The sequence below is a fragment of the Hemicordylus capensis genome, chromosome 14, assembly GCF_027244095.1.
Source record: "Hemicordylus capensis ecotype Gifberg chromosome 14, rHemCap1.1.pri, whole genome shotgun sequence".
Taxonomy (NCBI): domain Eukaryota; kingdom Metazoa; phylum Chordata; class Lepidosauria; order Squamata; family Cordylidae; genus Hemicordylus; species Hemicordylus capensis.
In genome coordinates, this window is record NC_069670.1 from 13705122 (window position 1) to 13722308 (window position 17187).

Genomic DNA, 17187 nt, shown 5'->3' on the forward strand with positions numbered 1-17187 from the left:
ATTGGCCTCCCTGGGAAACAGGATGCTATAAGAACAGCCCTGCTGGTTCAGGCCAAAGGCCCAGCTAGTCCAGCATCCTGTTTCCCGCAGTGGCCAGCCAGGTGCATCTGGGAAGCCTGCAAGTGGGGCAAAGAGGGCAGTTCCCTAGCACCTGGTGTTCAGGGGCATGCCCCCTGCCCCGATCCTGATGGAAACATACAGCTGTCCAGGCTAGCAGCCACTGATAGCCCTATCCTCTGTGAATTTGTCTAGGCGGGGGCTAGACTGCCCCTGAACATGGAGGCTCCATTTAGCCTTCATAACCCCTCATGACTGATAGACCTTTTCTCCTCCACGGCTTTGCCTAATCCCCCTTTTAAAGCCCTGTAAGTTACCAACCGTTGCCACACCATGTAGCGACCATAAATGATTAATGTGAGCGGTGTGAAAGAAGCCGTGCGTGAAAGCCACAGCCCTTTCCAGTCCTGGCAGCAGCCTCGGGGGTGGGGGTGGGGGCTCGGAGCTAGACTTCCTCAGCACATGGAAGTTCTGTGGAGCTGTCAGAGCTAAAAGGAAACAAAACAAAGCCCGACCTCCCTCCATGAATTAGTCTGTAATCCCCTCGCTTTACACAAATAAACCCGCAAACCCACCTGTCTGAGCCACTGAGGGTTCGTTGCTACACGTAAAGGCATTGCTTTCTGCTGCAGGTCTATGAAAGACACCCTTAATTTCAAGTAAACATGCACGAAATTGGGCTAGGCTGCCTGATATGTACATCTCTAGGCGTATTATTATTATTATTATTATTATTATTATTATTATTATTATATAAATACATAAATAATATGTATTTATTTACTACATTTCTATCCTGCTCTTCCTCCAGGGAGTCCAGCGTGGTGTACATAGTTATGTTGATCCCCACCACAACCCTGTGAGGCCGGCTAGACTTTCAGAAAAGCGACTGGCCCAGAGTCAGCCAGTTAGTCTCATGGGCTGAACTCAGGGCTCTCTGGTTGTAGTCCAGTGCTCTAACCACTGCACCACGCTGGCTCTCCTTTTCCTGTTGCCTGTCCCCAACGCCTGGTATTTGGGGGGTAGACAGTGCTGGAACATGGCGGCTCAGTTTTGCCATTAGGGCCCATAACCGCAGGTAGAGCTCCTCCTCCTCCACCACCACCATGATTTTGACTTGTCCTCCTTGAAGGCTGTCGGAAGGAGTACCTTGCCTTTCAATCTGTGTCACGGTGGCATCTGCTCAATGCTGCAAGGAGGCATTCGAGGCCAGGATATTATTGACTCTCCATGTTTACCCTCCTGCATCTCTCTGCCAGGGCATGCATCCATGCTCCTCTCCTCCCTCCCTCGCCTTCCCCTCCATCCTGCCCGGCTCCTGACAGCTCCGTTAATCTCCCTCATTTTCTCTGGCCGCTGGGAGGCTCTGACATTTGTGCAGCATTAGGCCGAGCTGTGTGTCTTCCCCGGCCTGGCTGCGCTGTGCTAACTTGCCCCACATTTGCTCCCTCATTAGAGCGGCGCGCTGGGTCTAATCGCTACATCATGCTCAAATCAGTGGCGTGTGGGGAGGGCGGCCGTTGCGTTGGGCTGGAGCTGCATCTGTGCCGGAGGAGAGAGGGAGAGTCTTCAGACTCGCTCCGGGCCCTGAAGCAGGCTTCTGGTTTCGCAACCCCGACCTCTGGATTCATTTCGGCCCCAGGGAGAGCTAAAAGAGTGATCGGGAGTGTACATTAGGGTCATTCCAAGTTCTCAGGTAGACTGCTCCTGCAGAGGGGGAGCCTCTGGTTTGCATGCAGAACGCCCCATAGTGTGAGCGCACATAACAGCATCTGGAACCCACCCCTTAAAGCAACCACGTCACTGTGCCCTGTGGTTAAGAGTGCCCGTCCAACTGGCCAAGCTGACAGAGGTGGGGCATGCTAGATAGGCGGAGGGAGCACAGGAAAGCAACATCTCTCCCGACATCAAACCTCACACTCCTCTTAGGTACTTAAATCCCGCTTTCTTTCTGTTACATTTGGGACGGGCCTACCTTGCAGGGTTATTGTGCGACCAAAAAAGTAGCATGCAGGGGACATTCCAAAGCACTATACAGATGGCAACTGATTCGCTTTCTGATCCCCCCTCCCCCAGGTATCTGCTTCGGTGGGCACAACACTCCTCCTTTGCTGCCATCCTGCTGGCACAGCTCTTCACAGACCCGGCGATCAGGTAGGCACAGCAGCTATAGAAGTTATAGACATCTCCATGTTCACATCTGGGGCTGCCTATTCCTGTCCTTTGAACCAGCCTTGTAAACAGACCTAGAAAAGGTATTCGTCCACCAAACATATCTTACGAGCTTACTCTCTCCTGCACATGCCTATGTTTATCCTTCTCGGCCCAAAATCAAGTGGCAGGGAGAGTCCCCCTTCTCTGATGACTGCAACAGTTTCCTGCGTGGTCGCCCAGATTGGATCCTGGATTGCCCCAGACGAGCATCCATTTATGAGCTTAAGTATCAACCTGAAGCAGAACAGCCAACATTTAACCTATAACTTGGCTGTGGCCCTGTGGCAGAGCCTCTGCTTTGCAGGCAAAAGGTCCCAGGTTCAATCCTTGCATCTCCAGGTAGGGCTGGGGAACACTCCTGCCTGCAGCCTCGGAGAAGCTGCTGCCAGTCAGTGTAGACAATACTGAGCTAGGTGAGCCAGTAATTTGACTCGGTATACGGCAGCTTCCGATGTTCCTAAGCCTTGCTGCTGGGGAAAGTATTACGGACATTTGTGTGGTCTGTGAATATCGCAGACACAGTCTCTGCCTGGGTTGCCACACTTTTCCTCCCCCCTGCCCGCCTGCACCGTTTAACAGCTACCTGATCTGTCATGAGAGCTCAGAGGAAGCCATTATAGCCATTATAGGCAAAGACTACTTTATTGTGTAACAGGAAGAGACAAGTTCAACACAGACACGGGCAGGTGAAGCTCTTCCTGGGATGTAGATCAGCAGTAGGAAATGAACTGATTGGCAGGGTGAGGCCCACGGTGAGCTGAAATGAGTGCTGCAGTGTCCTGGTCTGCAAAGAGTTAACGCCTCGCCGCGCATGCTGTGTGCGCATGCCCCCCCTCCCCGGGGATGGTGTCCGGGGCCCAGCCCTCTGCCCCTTCAACGCTGACCCCTCCCGCCACGTGGCGACCAGCCCGCCTCCCCACGCGTTGGCTTGACCTAGAAAGAGCAGGCTGGGTTTTTTTGGTACATCATGATGCGTCTGCCAGCGCCGGGTGCTGAGTCAGCCGGATCTCAGTGTAGCAGCGGCTCTGGTTGGCTCTTCGCCTCCTTGGGGGGAGCTCGTGCAAGAAGAGTGAAAGCTGGTGTCATCGGATGTTCAGGCGTGCTGAGGAACAAAAGGGTGTGCGTGGAGAGGAGAGAGCTCACGCTCGCCACCCGGAGACGAAGGGGTGGCTGCCACGAGGCGAATAGGTTGGTTGTGCCGTTGAGTCGGGGTCGACTCCTGGCGACCACAGAGCCATGTGGTTTTCTTGGCAGAATACAGGAGGGGTTGACCATTGCCTTTCGGCACCCTCCCGTATCGCTGCTGCCTGATGTAGTGTTCAAAGGAGATTGGACAAAGCCACGGAGGAGGGGAGAGCAGGCCAGAGAAGGCTTCCTGTGTGTGGGCCTCCCAGAAGTGTCCCGTTGGCCCCCATGAGAAGCAGGATGCTGAACTGAAAGAGACACCAGCAGCATAGGAAGCTGCTGCCTGTTGAGTCAGGCCCTTGGTCGGTCTAGCTCAGTGTAGTCTCTGCTGACTGGCAGCGGCTCCCGAGGGTTTCAGATTGGAAACTTTCCCAGTCCTACTTGGAGATGCTGCCAGGGGTTGAACCGGCCACCTTCCGCATGCAAAGCCGATGCTCGTCTTCCACGGAGCTCCGCTCCTCCTCCCGTCTGATCCAGCAGGGATGTTCTTTTTCAACGCTGGATGGATGACTTCTGAGTGTGTCTGAACAAGGGGTTGTGGCACGCGTCGGAGCTCGTCGCTTGATGCTTGGGATAGTGCATTGGAGCCTCCATGTGTGGGGGCAGTATACCGCTGAATTCCAGAGGCTGAGGGCCATTCGCAAGGGAGGGCCCTTGCCTTCCTCTCCTGCCTGGGCGCTTCCCAGAGGCAGAATACTGAGCAAGGCCCCTCTGGAGTGCCTGTGATTATGCGTGAGAAAGGAAGGCGTGGGCAGGCTTGTGCAAGGGGCTTGCTGCCCTAGGACCCCCCCCCCCCCGCCCACCGGAAGGGCTGTCCTTGGCTGTGCAGGGCCTTGTTACGCCGCTGTTTGTGCGCTTCCCCGTCCAAGGGAGCCCCTCTCAAGTTCCTGGCGGGTCTTCGCTTGGGATGGGAGGCAAGAAAGGCGGCCATAACTCGAGTGAAAGAGTAGCTCCCTCGCCTCTCCAGGCCGCTTCTGACAGAACCGGAGTGCCCCCCGGCCCCTTCCCCAAAGCTGTGCGCCTGGAGAGCATGCCTTCCTATGCGCAGACGTGAGCAGAGGTCCAGGCGGCCTTTGTCCCACCCTCTCGGCCCCTCCTTCCCGCCCCTTGGCCGGCCATCCGACCCCTTTCTCGGGCCGGACGACCCCCGCCTCGGTGCCGGCCCCCGGCGGGCACGCTTGTCGAGGCGCATTTTCTGCCTGCCCCCTGAGGCGCTTTGCCCGCGGGCCCGGAACAAGCCGCATTGTCGGCTGTTTAATGCCGCGTGTCGGGGGCTTTCTCCCACCGACACGGCGCGAGATGGGAACTGGCAGGCGAACAAGAGGCCACCGCCCGCTGCGGAGTGCCGGGGCGACCCCGACGACACGGGGCTCAGCCGCTCTCGCACGGCTTGGCGGGGACGGGTTCTCGGAGCCTTGTGGTGGCCGGGCCGGGTCCCGCAAAAGCCAGCCTTGAATAGGTGAAGGGCAGAGATGGAGGTTGTGGGGCGGGGTGTGCGGGGGGAGCGTCTCTTTCAGTCCTTTTAATAAAATTATGCATGCTGTGGAGAAAGCGGGCTGGGAGCACGTCTTCTCCTTCTCCTTTAATGGTTTTGAGTTTTGGGTCACTCAACGGCCTGGCTGGCTGATTCAGGACAGACAAAAGGAAGGATCATTTTGCAGAACGTGTGATTAAGTTCTGGAATGGGGAGTCCCACCAGATGGCCATAGCCACTGGCTTCAGCTGGATCTGTGCAGTCGGCCCAGTGAAATGGCGGACTGGACCACACTTCTGCATAAGAGACAAGAGGCGACATTTCCCCAATACTGAGTGAGAATCTCGTTTCTCCCAGATGGAGAAAGGAGGTTCTCGCTCTGCCACTGTTTGTATATTTTATCTACAGGGAGATTTTATGCACGCTTTTAAGCAGTGAGAGATTCCTGCTTGCAACCTTGGAGAAGCTGCTGCCAGTCTGGGTAGACAATACTGAGCTCAATGGACCAATGGTCAGACTCAGTATATGGCGGCTTTCTGTGTTCCAGTGGCTGAGCGAGACCCACCTTTCTCCCTGAGGTGCTAGCTTTTTACTTTCAGGGAGGCTTTTTATGTGGTGGACAATTGCTCTCTCTCCACCACTTTTGACCTGAAGTGAGGCAGACCACTTGACCACTTTCTTCTGCTACCTAGATTAGAGGGGGTCAAACAAAGAGATGCTAAATGCATCTTTGCATTTATTTTTTAAAAAAACAATAGCCACTCTGGGGAGGGATTTTGTTTTAACCCTTTTGTGCTGTGGTCTTAAGAAGGTCCTCTACCTCGAGATGCTTTTTGCTTGAGAGATATTTTGCCTTTGGGGGCAAATACCTGGGTTGGGGGTTGATTCTTGGCAAAGATTACAGCAAGGTGGCAAAGGGTCAAAAAAAACAACAACCCCTGGTTCTGTGGTTGGAGTCTGAGTCAAAGATCCCTGGAGATGCTTTTCAAAAAATATAATAAAAACAATAACATAGATTGAAATCTGTGTTGAAGGCCAGAGAGCCAAACCAAACCTGAACATGAACTCCAAAGCTCGTTTGGTGAGTGTTTTGCAGTGATTTGGAACTGAATCAAGCTCTAAAACGTCTTTGTTGCCTTGAACCTGAACGGGAATTGAACCCTCGCGCACAAAAAGTGACCCATAAGTGGTTCAATGTTTGGGCACTCCACTTTCAGTTGTGAGATGATTTCATTTCCTTGTTTGCATTTTTTAAAAAAATCCTGTTACGTATATTTTGTTTGTAAGAAGCTGTTCTTAAAAATAAACAACTGGAAAAAATACCCTCCCTTTTAGGGAGGGTGTCCCTCAAGTGAAATAGCTAGCTTTGTATCCATCTTGCAACATTGCATTCCTTGCAGAACAGTCAGGCATTCTTGAAACTGACTCAAAGAGTCTGAATCAGTTACCAAACTTCTTTTAAAATATGTATATATTTAAAATCAATGAACCTGAACCCAAATTTGAATGGTTTAGCGTCGTCGTGCAGATGGATTTAATGTTGCCTCCAGTATGAGCCCAGATGACTTTAAAAGGAAAGTAGACACCTTCCTGGAGCAGGAAGGTCTTTCAGTTGCTTTGAGTCATGGTGACTACATGGAACCTCCATTTCCAGATGCCATCTACCTCTGAATACCAGTTGCTGGGGACAAAAATTAAGGGAAGGGAAGCCTTGCCTGGGGGCTTTCTGGAAGCATCTGCGTGGCTACTGTAGGGGCGAGGCCTTGACCTGAGATGCAGTTCCTAGGGGTGGCCAGCTTGAGGTCCCCAGCACTGCTGGACTACAACTCCCATCATCCCTCGCTGCAGGGGACGATGAGCCATGTACCCCAGCCTTTAGATTTTAGCATGAAAAGGGGCCTTTGGAGCAACTGATTTGCCTGCAGTTATGTTCTTTCTCTCCTGGGCATAGTAATATGAGACAGGCGGCCTGAACCCAAAGCCCCGTTTGTTCGTGCTCTGATCTTGCAGCCAGCAGGGGGGAACGTCTGACCTCCAAGCCCACTTCCTCAGTGTGCCCAAAGTTTTAAAGTATTATGTCAGCCTAACCTGCAATTAAAGGATTTGGCAGTCGCCCTGCCTCTTTGGGGAGGGGGTTAGCTGAGTTTGGGGAGGGGCTTTGGGGCTGAGGCTTGGCCTTCCATGCAGCAGATCTTCGGTCCAGTCCCCGGCAGGCTGGGAAAGGCTCTGGAGCTTGCAAAGCTGCTGCCGGCCAGTGTAGTTCTGAGCTGGAGGAGGGACCAAGGGTCTGATTTGGGATTCATTGGTATATCCCATGGGTCAGGACTCCGGAGCCTGAGAAAGGTGGGGTGTGGGGCCTTTCCCGGACCCTCTGCTGTCCTTGGGAGTGCTGTGGCCGCCAGGACTTGCGTGCCTTGCTCCTCTGGGTGTGGGTCTCACCCCGTGCCCTGCCAGTCCCAGCAGGAAAGGTGAAGATGGGAACATCGCAGCATCCTCCGGGAGACGGCTGTCTCGGTGTCGCCATGGCAACGGGGCCTTCGGCATGTCACCCACCAAGGGGAGATAGATGGTCGCGCAGAGACCCAGATATTTATTTCTATGGGGGGGATATATGGGGTGTGTGCATGTGCAGAGATGAGGCAATGGGGTGGTTTCAGTGAGTGGCCAGACTGGGTTGGCGGGGCTGAGGTATAAGAGGCGAGAGCCTCTCGCCAAGAAGTGGGTTCGACTCACTGACCCAGTCAGCATGCAATAAATATAATTTTTATTTATCTAGTTATTGAACACCTTTCTGTACCGCCCCAAACTCACCTCTCTGGGCAGTTTGCAACCAGCAGTGTGGGTTGGATTGCACGGGGGGGGGGGGGGGTTGCCAACGTTCCCACCAGTCCCTGTCACTCTGCCTCTATGCCCGGAAGACGTTCCCTGGCGTGAATGAACTATTCTTTATAACGTAGGGCAGTTGGTGTGCATTGGAAGCGGGGTGCTGAGTGCTGGGCTCGGAGCAGAGCGGATCGGGAAGGCCTTGTGTCGAAATCTCCGTTGAGTCACGAGGTCTCGCTCTCAGCCCAGCCTGCTTTGCAGGGTGGTTGTTGTTGCTGAGGTTAAAGCAGGGGGAAGGGAAACGTGCGGAGGTCTTGGGAGGAAGGGCGGAGGAAAGATGTCGTGAGGAGATGGGCCTCTGCCCCAAAGAGGCAGCCATTTAAAACGCAAGAGAGAGGGAGGGAGGCCGGGGCCAACCGGGGAGGAATACATTTTTATTTCCGTGACGCGAGTGCGAGCTGAGCTGAGCTTCAGCAGGGGTGAAGGGGCTGTGCAGCAGCTTCTCGGGCAACGGTGGGGATACGCAGGGAGCCGGAAAACAAAATGGCGGAGGGAAGCGGCTTGGGCCCACGTTGCTTGGTGCCGAGGAGACGTGCTGTTGCGCACTGACCCTGTCGAGTGGCTGGCCGCCTTCCCCCAGCACGTCTCTGTCTGGCCTGCCCGCGTCCCGGCTCCCATCTCAGCGCTAAGCCTGATGGACGGTAATCCCGCTTTGCCGGGCTGGACGTGCCTCGTGGTCCACTGTGGCTGCAGCCGCGGCTTCTGCCACTCGCATGCTAAACCCCGGGCATTGCCCCCAAGGGGGAGACAAAAATCACCGCGGTGCCTCGGCAGCTGCCGGCTTCATGGAGGCCCTTCTGCCTTCGTCGGCAAAAGTTGACTTGGTTAGGTGCGTGAAATGGCCTGCGAGGAAAGCCAGCTCAGCAGGGATGGCGTCTTCCCCCCAGCCCCACCGCACAGCAGCGTTGGTTTTCTCCCAGCTTCCCACCAACTTGCTTTTCCAAGTTGCCTGTACCCCCCCCCCCGAAGCTGGCTTGGCCCACATGAGAAATGTCCCCCAATTGCTGCAGGTCAAACAAAAAGGCGTAGCAGGGAGGTTGAGACTTTGGAGCCTCACTTAACATTCCGAGGGTTAACTTGTGGAACTTCCTGCCACAAGATGTAGGAGTGGCTTTATAAGGAGACTAGGCAAATGTACAGAGGATACCTCTAGTGCCGGGTATTGGCTTTGAGAGTTAAGCAGAGCCTCCATGGTCTGAGGCCCAAATGGATTTCTGAGTCCCAAATGTTGAGGCCAAAGAACTGGGGAGGGCAGGTGCCTTCGTGTCCTGCTTGTGGGGTTCTCAGAGGGATCTGTCTGACCGCTATGGGAGACAGGATGTTGGACCAGGTGGCGCTACATAGCTCAATGGTAAAGAGCCCCTGTTCGCCCAGGTTCAACCCCTGGCACTATCTCCAAGAAGGGCTGGGAGAGACTCCTGCCTGGAACCTTGGAGAGCTGCTGCCAGTCAGAGCAGATGATACCGACCGAGCTAGCTGGACCAAGGGTCTGACTCTGTATAAGGCAGCTTCCTATGACCTTTGGTTTAATCTGGTGGCGGGGCTCTTCTCATCTTCATAAAAGGATTAGACACACTGATCAGTCAGCAGATAAGTTTGTTAGCCACAATTATACCTAAATGGAACTCCCATGTAAAGGAGCAGTATACCTCTGGATACAAGTTCCTGGGGGATAGGCAAGGGAAGTATACCAGCTTAATGAGATACAAAAGAGCTACAGGAGCTGAAGCGGCAAGCTAGGCGGCTAGAGTGCAAATGGAGGAAGCCTTGCCTTGCATTCGATCAAGACACAGCATAGAGCCCATTTGAAGGCCTCTGCGGTGGCGAAACGTGCCGCAAGGAAGCGCTTTTATTCTGCGCGTATTGCGTCTGCAAGAACTCGTCCAGCAGAGCTCTTCTGGATTGATAGGGGCTTAACTCAAGCCCCTTCTTTTTCAAAGATGTTTCTGGAAACAATGTCTCACTGTGACGCATTTGGTGAGTTCTTTGCAGATAAAATCTCTCGCAGTCGGGCTGATCTGGACTCCAGTCTTTCTGCAGGGCCAGCTAGGGAGGCGTCCAGCAATCCCTCTTGCCATATTAGATTGGGTCAGTTTCAGTGTGTGGCCCCTGAGGATGTGGACAAGCTGTTTGGAACGGTCCGGCCTGCCACCTGTTCTTGGGATCCTTGTCCAGCATGGCTGATTTCATCTTGCAGGGAGGTTGTTAGAGCAGGCCTAGTTGATATCATCCATCCCTGGGAATTGATTATCTAGATCAATGATTTAAACTGGCTTTAGGGCGGGCTATGGGGTTGAGACGACCTTGGTCGGCCTGATAGATGACCTTTGCCAGGGAACTGACGGAGGGAGTGTGACTCTGCTGGTTCTTTTGCATCTCTTAGTGGCTTTCGATATCATTGACCATGGCATCCTTCTGGATCACCTGAGAGATCTGGGGATAGGAGGCACTGTTATAGTGGTTCTGCTCCTAGGTCTCGGGTATATTTCAGATGGTGGTGCTTGGTGACAGATGCTCTTCCAAACGGGAGCTACTATATGGAGTCCCTCAGGGCTCCATTCTGTCACCAATGCTTTTTAACATCGACATGAAATGGCTGGGTGAGGTCATTGGGGGATTTGCTGCTGGGTGTTATGCTGATGCCGCCCAAATCTACTTGCCTTCAATATCAGGAACTGGCATTAGCCCCTTAAATGTCTGTCTACAGGCAGTAATGAGCTGGATGAGGGATAACAAACTAAAGCTGAATCTAAGCAAGACGGAGGTGTTCATTGCTGGGGATAGAACTTCCGGTTCTGGACGAAGTTGCAGTCTCCCAGAAAGAACAGATTTGTAGCTTGAGAGTGCTCTTGGACCTGGGTCTCACCCTGGAGCCTCAGGTTGAGGCTGTGTCTGGGAACGCTTTTCACCAGCTGCTGATTCGACAGCTCGGCCTGTTCCTTGAGGAGAATGACCTGGAAACAGCGGTACATCGGCTGGCAACCTCCAGGGTGGATGACTGCAGTGCCAAGGGCGGAGCCACCATTGAGCAAATGGGTTCAAAGAACCTGGGCCACCAATGAAAAGGGCCATCAGAGCCCCACCCCCCATTGAGCATGACATCATGTGCAAAGGGTGCCACCATCTCTGGGTTGTGCAATGCTCTCCCAGTGGATATAAGAGGATGATTTTCCTTGGAAGCCTTCAGGAGAGCCTTAATGACTCATCATTTTAGCCTGGCTTTTAATGATACCTGGTTCTAATTTTAATCTGGTTTAAAGGTTTTTTTGAAATTTTGTTTTACTGTGTGTGTTTTATTTTATTGTAAACCGCCCTGAGCTACTTTAGGAAGGGTGGTATATAAATGGCATGCATGCATGAAATAAGTGTGGTTCCTTTTGTGCCTACCTGGCCACTATTGGAAACTGGACTAGATTAATTTTTGGCCTGACCTGTCCTCTGTGAATTTGCCTTACCCCCTTTTAAAACCGCCTAGGCTTTCTGCCAGTGCCACATCTTGTGGCAGTGAGTTCCATGTGCTTAATTCCATGAGGTGTGACACTGGACTTCGTTTTGTCCATTCTGCACCTGCCACCAGTTGCTTTCACCCTCCTCACAGAGTCCTACTGTTCCAAGAGAGGGTGAAAAACATTCTCTGCCCGCTTTCTCCACACCACACCACGCGTAACTTGATCGCTCTGTTGTCCTTTTAAGCCGTGCTGTCAGAGTGCCTCGCAAGAATAACATAAAAAGGAGTTCCCTGCCCTGAGGAGTCTGCAATCAGAGATGTCAGCCCTGGGCAGAAGTGAGGGGAGTCTGAGCTGCCTCTGCTCCGTCTCACGGCTGTGTGAATTTATGGGCGGAGGGGCTGAGCCAGGGGCTTTGGGAAGACGCTGCTTTGGAGCTGGCAGCTTGAAGGATTGTTTCAGTCCTCCGCGCGTGTGCTTGCAGTGGGTCGCCGCTGCGTACACATGCTGGGAATCTACTTCCCAGCACGTACAACAAGTTCCTCAGTACTAGCAACTTCAGGACAGATGCATTAACTGTGGCATGAGCCTTCAGAAGGCACAGCAGCCCGGCTCCATCGGGTACGATGTGCCAGCTTAATAAATGCGGTCGTCTTTAAGGGACCACAGGTCTCCTGACCGCAGTGTTTGCCGTGACGGGAACCTGGCTGCTTCTGCCGAATGCGTATCTTCCCCCAGCGACCATAAGAACTTGCGTGCATGCTATTTGTACCTTCTGTGTGATCATCCCCACCTTTTAAAAATCCTTACCCCCACACCATTGGGGTAAAATTGCAGTCACTTTTGCACAGAGCAAAGGGTTAGGGTAGCAACAAGCAAATTGGTTGTAATCCCTCCATGGGGACATTCCTGGGAGGACATCCCTGCCAATTGTCCTTTCCGTCCCTCTGACAGCACTGATAACACTTTATCGTCGTTTTTGCATTTTAAAAACTTTCAAAACACCGTGGCCGATCTGGCCGCTGTGGGCCTGATGGTCAGGGCAGTGGAGGCATAGTGATGTACCCTCGGGGTGTAGAAAAATCACTGTGAGCATTCATCCCCCAGCTGGCTCACGGCCTTAAATCTGAGCTGATCTTGCAGTCGAGTCGTCTCCGTGCCTGTCTTCCCGACCCGTCGTTGACTAGCCAGCGATGGTGCTGCTGCCCACGCTTTTCCGAAACGTGGCTTCGCGTCGCTTCTTGACCAACTGGAAGCCAGAGCGACCCAGAGTGTCGAGGAAGGGCAGACGTGGCCTGGAGGAAGAAGCCGGCATGATAAGCCTTCAAAGGGCAGGCCTGGGGGCTGGAGAGGGGAGGCAGGCAGGGTGGGATGGGGGAATAGACAAGCGGGGAGATGTCATAAAATGCAGGCTGCCGAAGAGACGTGTGAAGAGAGCAGGAAGGAGCCAGTTCTGGCTCAGAGGGCCGGCCGAAGGCATTTGCCTGCCCTCTTTCTCCCGCCACCCTGAAGAAGCCCCCTGCCCGCCCGCAGGACTTAGAACCACAAAGCCGCGGCGATATTGACCAGCTCTAGTCAATATTCCTCTCTCATCCTGCTGGAACTTTGGGGGTCATTGGACAAAGTTGATTGGCAAGAGGTTGAGGGCGGAGCGGAGAAAAGGGGCTTTGTCCCATGAAGCGAAATTAACCTGTGCGATTTGCTGCTAAAACTCTCTCCGAACTCTGGTTCCTCTGAGAGCAGCCCTAAAAATACTCTTCCAACGCCACTTCCGAGAATTCAGTCCCAACTCCGTTTAAAGAGAGGCTTTTCAGTGACGACTGCAATACTTCAACCCAAGGGGGTTGGATAACTTAAGCCCCCACATTTAGGAGCTGTGTACCCCTAAATGCCAGTTGCTGGGAGAGAAATAAACCATCCATGCCCCACGTGTAGGCATCCCAGAGGCATCTAGGTAGCCACTGTGGGAAACAGGATGCCTCCCAAAAGACCTTTGGACTGATACGACAGGACACTTCAAAGGAACTTAGGAGGCAGCCTTGTACTGAGGTCCATAGCTCAGTATTGTCTACACTAACTGACAGTGGCTTCTCTAGGATTTGGGGCCAGAATCTTCCCCAGCCTTACCTGGGGATGTGTGGGTCTCCCATCCAGGCACTGACCATACCAAGAGTTGCTTAGCTTCAGTGAAGAGCCCTAGGACCCTCTGGGGGATGAGGATGCTCTGAGAGACCCTTGGTCAGTTATCACCTGGGGCTGTGCTGATCAGGGTGTTTAGACAACTGGGGAGGGGCTTAGAAAGGGGGAAGGAAGGTTAGCAGGGAGTCAGCTTTAAAAAAAGTAAAGTTAAAGTGTGCCGTCAAGTCGATTTCAACTCCTGGCCACCCACAGAGCCCTGTGGTTGTCTTGGGTAAAATACAGGAGGGGTTGACCATTGCCTCCTCCTGCGCAGTAGGAGAGGATGCCTTTCAGCATCTTCCTAGATTGCTGCTGCCCGATATAGTACCAGCAGGGATTCAAACTGGCAACCTTCTGCTTGTTAGTCAAGCATTTCCCTGCTGTGCTACTTAAGGTACTTAGCACTTATATCGCACTTTCATGGGTTCACATAGATTATCGTGCTGTCTTCCTTAGACTAACCCTATTATGTCAGTATTCTCCTTTCCAGGATATCAGGTGAGTTGGGGATCACTGTCTGGCAGCATCTCCAGGTAGGGCTGGGAGAGATTCCTTCCTGAAACCTCGGACAGCTGCTGCCAGTCTGTGAAGGCGATACTGAGCTAGATTGATCAGTGTGTTCACGGTCAGATTCGAACTAGGGACTTCTCGATTTGTAGTGCAGTCTTCACCACCGCTCATGCGGGCAACATCCTTTTTCCTTTGCAAGACAAAGAGGGGGAGAAAATTATAGATAATTATGTCAGAACATGTGAACAGATTCAGAAATATTAAAAATGTCCGCTGACATAATTTGAGAAAATGGTAATAAATCTTTGGTTTCTGTGGGGCTGCAAGCTTGGTGGTGGGGGTAGGGGGGATGGAGGTTGTTGGGGGGGGGAAGGGTCTCTCGAGAGGAGCTCCCCCCCCCACTGGGTTTAATTGGCTTTAATCGCAGCCATGTCACTGGGTGAGTAATCGCAGGGTAATTACCCTCTGGCAGCGGGACAATCTGTGAATAAGTCCCTCAAAGCAGAGCCCGCCTCGCAGGGGATTAGGGAAAATAATTACTTGGATCAGCCGATAGCAGGGGTTAACCCCTTCCCCACTGCTGCGTTCCTGCCTTCCTCTTTTGCCAAGGCAGAACTGGCAGCTGTGCCCTTAAGGGGGCTGCGCAGGCAGAAGCCCAACAGGTAGGGCTTCAAATACTCTTGGGTGCCAGGGCCGGGAAGGCCTCAGCCTGGGACTTGCTTTCCGGGTCAGTCTCTGGCATCTCCCTTCGGTTGCAGAGTCAGAGCAGGCAGTCCTGGACCAAAGGGAAGTGCATCCTACTCAGACTTATTTAGGGAAGGGATCCTGCCTTGCACAGGACACTGGTTCACTCCCTGGCACTTCTGTAGCAGGGCCAGGAGAGATTCCTGCCTGAAACCCTGGAGACCTCCTGCCGGTCAGAGTAGACAACCTTGGGCGGGATGGACAAAGAGCCTGGCTGCGTGTAAAGTAGCTTCATAGGTCCACCCGCAGCATGCAAGAAGCCCGAGGTTCTGCCCCTGGCCGCTTGGAAAGACCTCTGCCTAGAACCCCAGAGAGCCGCTGCCAGTCAGAGCAGACAGTAGTGGGCTGCTTGTTCTTAGATGAAATGAGGCGTGGAGTGGAGAAGGTGGCCCGAGAGACATTTTCCTCCCTCTCTCACAGCACTAGAACCAGGGGTCACCCCCACGAAACGGAAGGCCGGGAAATACAGGACCGACGAGAGGAAGGACTTTCCCACACAGCACATAATTAATGTGGAATTATTTGCCATGGGGCTGTGGTGAGGGCCACCAGCTTGGATGGCTTTAAAAGGGGCTCAGTCAGATTCGTGGCGGACAGGTCTAGCGATGGCTACTAGTCTGGTGGCTCTGGGCCACCTCCAGCCTCCGAGGCACGATGCCTCTCCATCCCAGCAGAGAGAGGGCCTGCCCTCCACTCCTGCCTGTCGGCTCCTCAGAGGCCTCTGGTGGGCCACTGTGCGAAACAGGATGCTGGACTAGCTGGGCCTCCTTGGGCCCGGTCCGGCAGGGCTGTTCGCACGTTCTAATGACAGATGGTAATGGTCTGGCCCAATCTTGGGTCGCTTCCTGTGTTGATCATAGGAGGCGGGCCTGTTTTCTGTGGGGAGGCTGGGCACCGAGTGCAGACCCCTGAGTTCTGTTGGAGGTTTGAGCGCATGCCTTTGGGGTGGGGTGGGGTGATCCTGCTCCCTCCCCGACACAGCTGCAGACTCCGCTCAGCCACGTGCCCCTGGCTGTTGGCCACGGGCATTGATTGCCCCCCTTTCATCTCCTTGGCCAGAGGCAGCTGCTAATGAGGCATCCCTTCACAAAACCGCCGCGGAGGGTGGGCAGGGCCTTGGCGGATTGTCCGTGCCGAATCCTCCTCCATCTTTCCAGGCAGGTGTCTGCTGCTTTGGTATAGGATTTCCCACTGTCCAGGTTTGCAAATAAATAAAAATAAAAGGCGACGTCTTTAGTCGCAAGCGAAAATATTTCAGTTTTACGGACTCCCCTCCCCACCTTTGCCGAAGCCTACCGTTTGAGCGCCTGCATAAGAGCACAGGTGCAGGGCTTGGTGGGAGCAGTTGGCAGCCTGTGGCCAGGTCTGCAGTGTGCCCACCTGTTTGGCTCTTTCCTGGCTTCTTCGGTGGCGGCGGGGCAGGGGGGGCTGGTGCTGGCTAGTTGATCATTTTCACCGCCACCCACTCCGCCTTCTCTCCTCAGCCAGGTCCGGCGAGTGCAAGACCAGACGCTTGAACAGCAAGATTGCGGATCGATGGGTGTGCATAATTTAGAGGGGGCCATTGGGGAGGAGGGAGCCAGGCGGATGGACACATCCCAGTGACAGATTCACAGGCCCCAGAGGGGCCGGGTCAGCACCGCATTTATGGAGGTACCCCCCCGCCCTGCCCCGCTGCCATTAAAGCCTGCTATCAGCAGACCTCGGCGGCCGGGTCCTCGGCGTGCTCACTTCGCGGGGAGGTAAAGTAATCTTCCGCCGATTGGTCTTAGGAACTTTAGTCTGCTAATTAATTCATTACATTTCCAGATGAGAACAACTTTAAAGCAAGTGTCTCAAGTTTAAAAAAAGAGCATGCATCCTTTATTATTATTATTATTATTATTATTATTATTATTATTATTTTGATGGTGCACCCTTGTGTGTCTCTGCATGCAACATATTGGAAGAGGCATTCTTGCCCGCCTAGGAGGGAATGCATCTCCTGAGCAAAGTGGCGATTTCCTTGTATTTAGCAGGAAGTGAGCAGCTGTTCCTATCCAACCCCAGCACAGCATCATTCCTGTAGGTCTTGCCGGAGTCTTCTTTTTAAACTGTGTTCCCTTTGGGGACAGGGAACCATCTTCGGCATTTATGATTTGTATTTTTGTGCAAACTGCTTTGAGAACTTTGTGGGAAAGCGGAGTATGGATATTCGTTGTGTCAGCAAGCTGGCATTTGCCATCTGCAAACTGTGGCCTTTCTATAAACTTGCATTCGAAACTATTTTCTTTTTAAAGATTAATTTCGCTGCCTGGGGTTGATCAAAATGAGTGTTAAGTGACTGAGCTGACCCGTTATTAGACTAAACTTTGCAATCTGGGATAGACACTATTCTGGAAAATAGACAATTTGGACCCGACTTTGATCTGCACCAGAATGTTTATGAATGGATTAAGGGAGCAGGTCTAAAGGGCCTTCTTGCTTGCCCCTTAGCAGTAGGGTTGCCAGCTGACC

General features: G+C 53.2%; 1 protein-coding gene across 6 annotated transcripts in view; it reads left to right on the forward strand.

Annotated features, from left to right (window-relative positions):
* EFNA4 (ephrin A4) overlaps positions 1 to 17187 on the forward strand; it is a 172903-nt gene that overhangs the window by 104207 nt on the left and 51509 nt on the right. For all 6 annotated transcript variants that reach the window (XM_053277549.1, XM_053277550.1, XM_053277552.1 and 3 more), the window contains one exon: positions 2134 to 2211. The gene's annotated coding sequence lies outside the window, so the exon portion shown is untranslated. The remainder of the gene's footprint in view (positions 1 to 2133; positions 2212 to 17187) is intronic.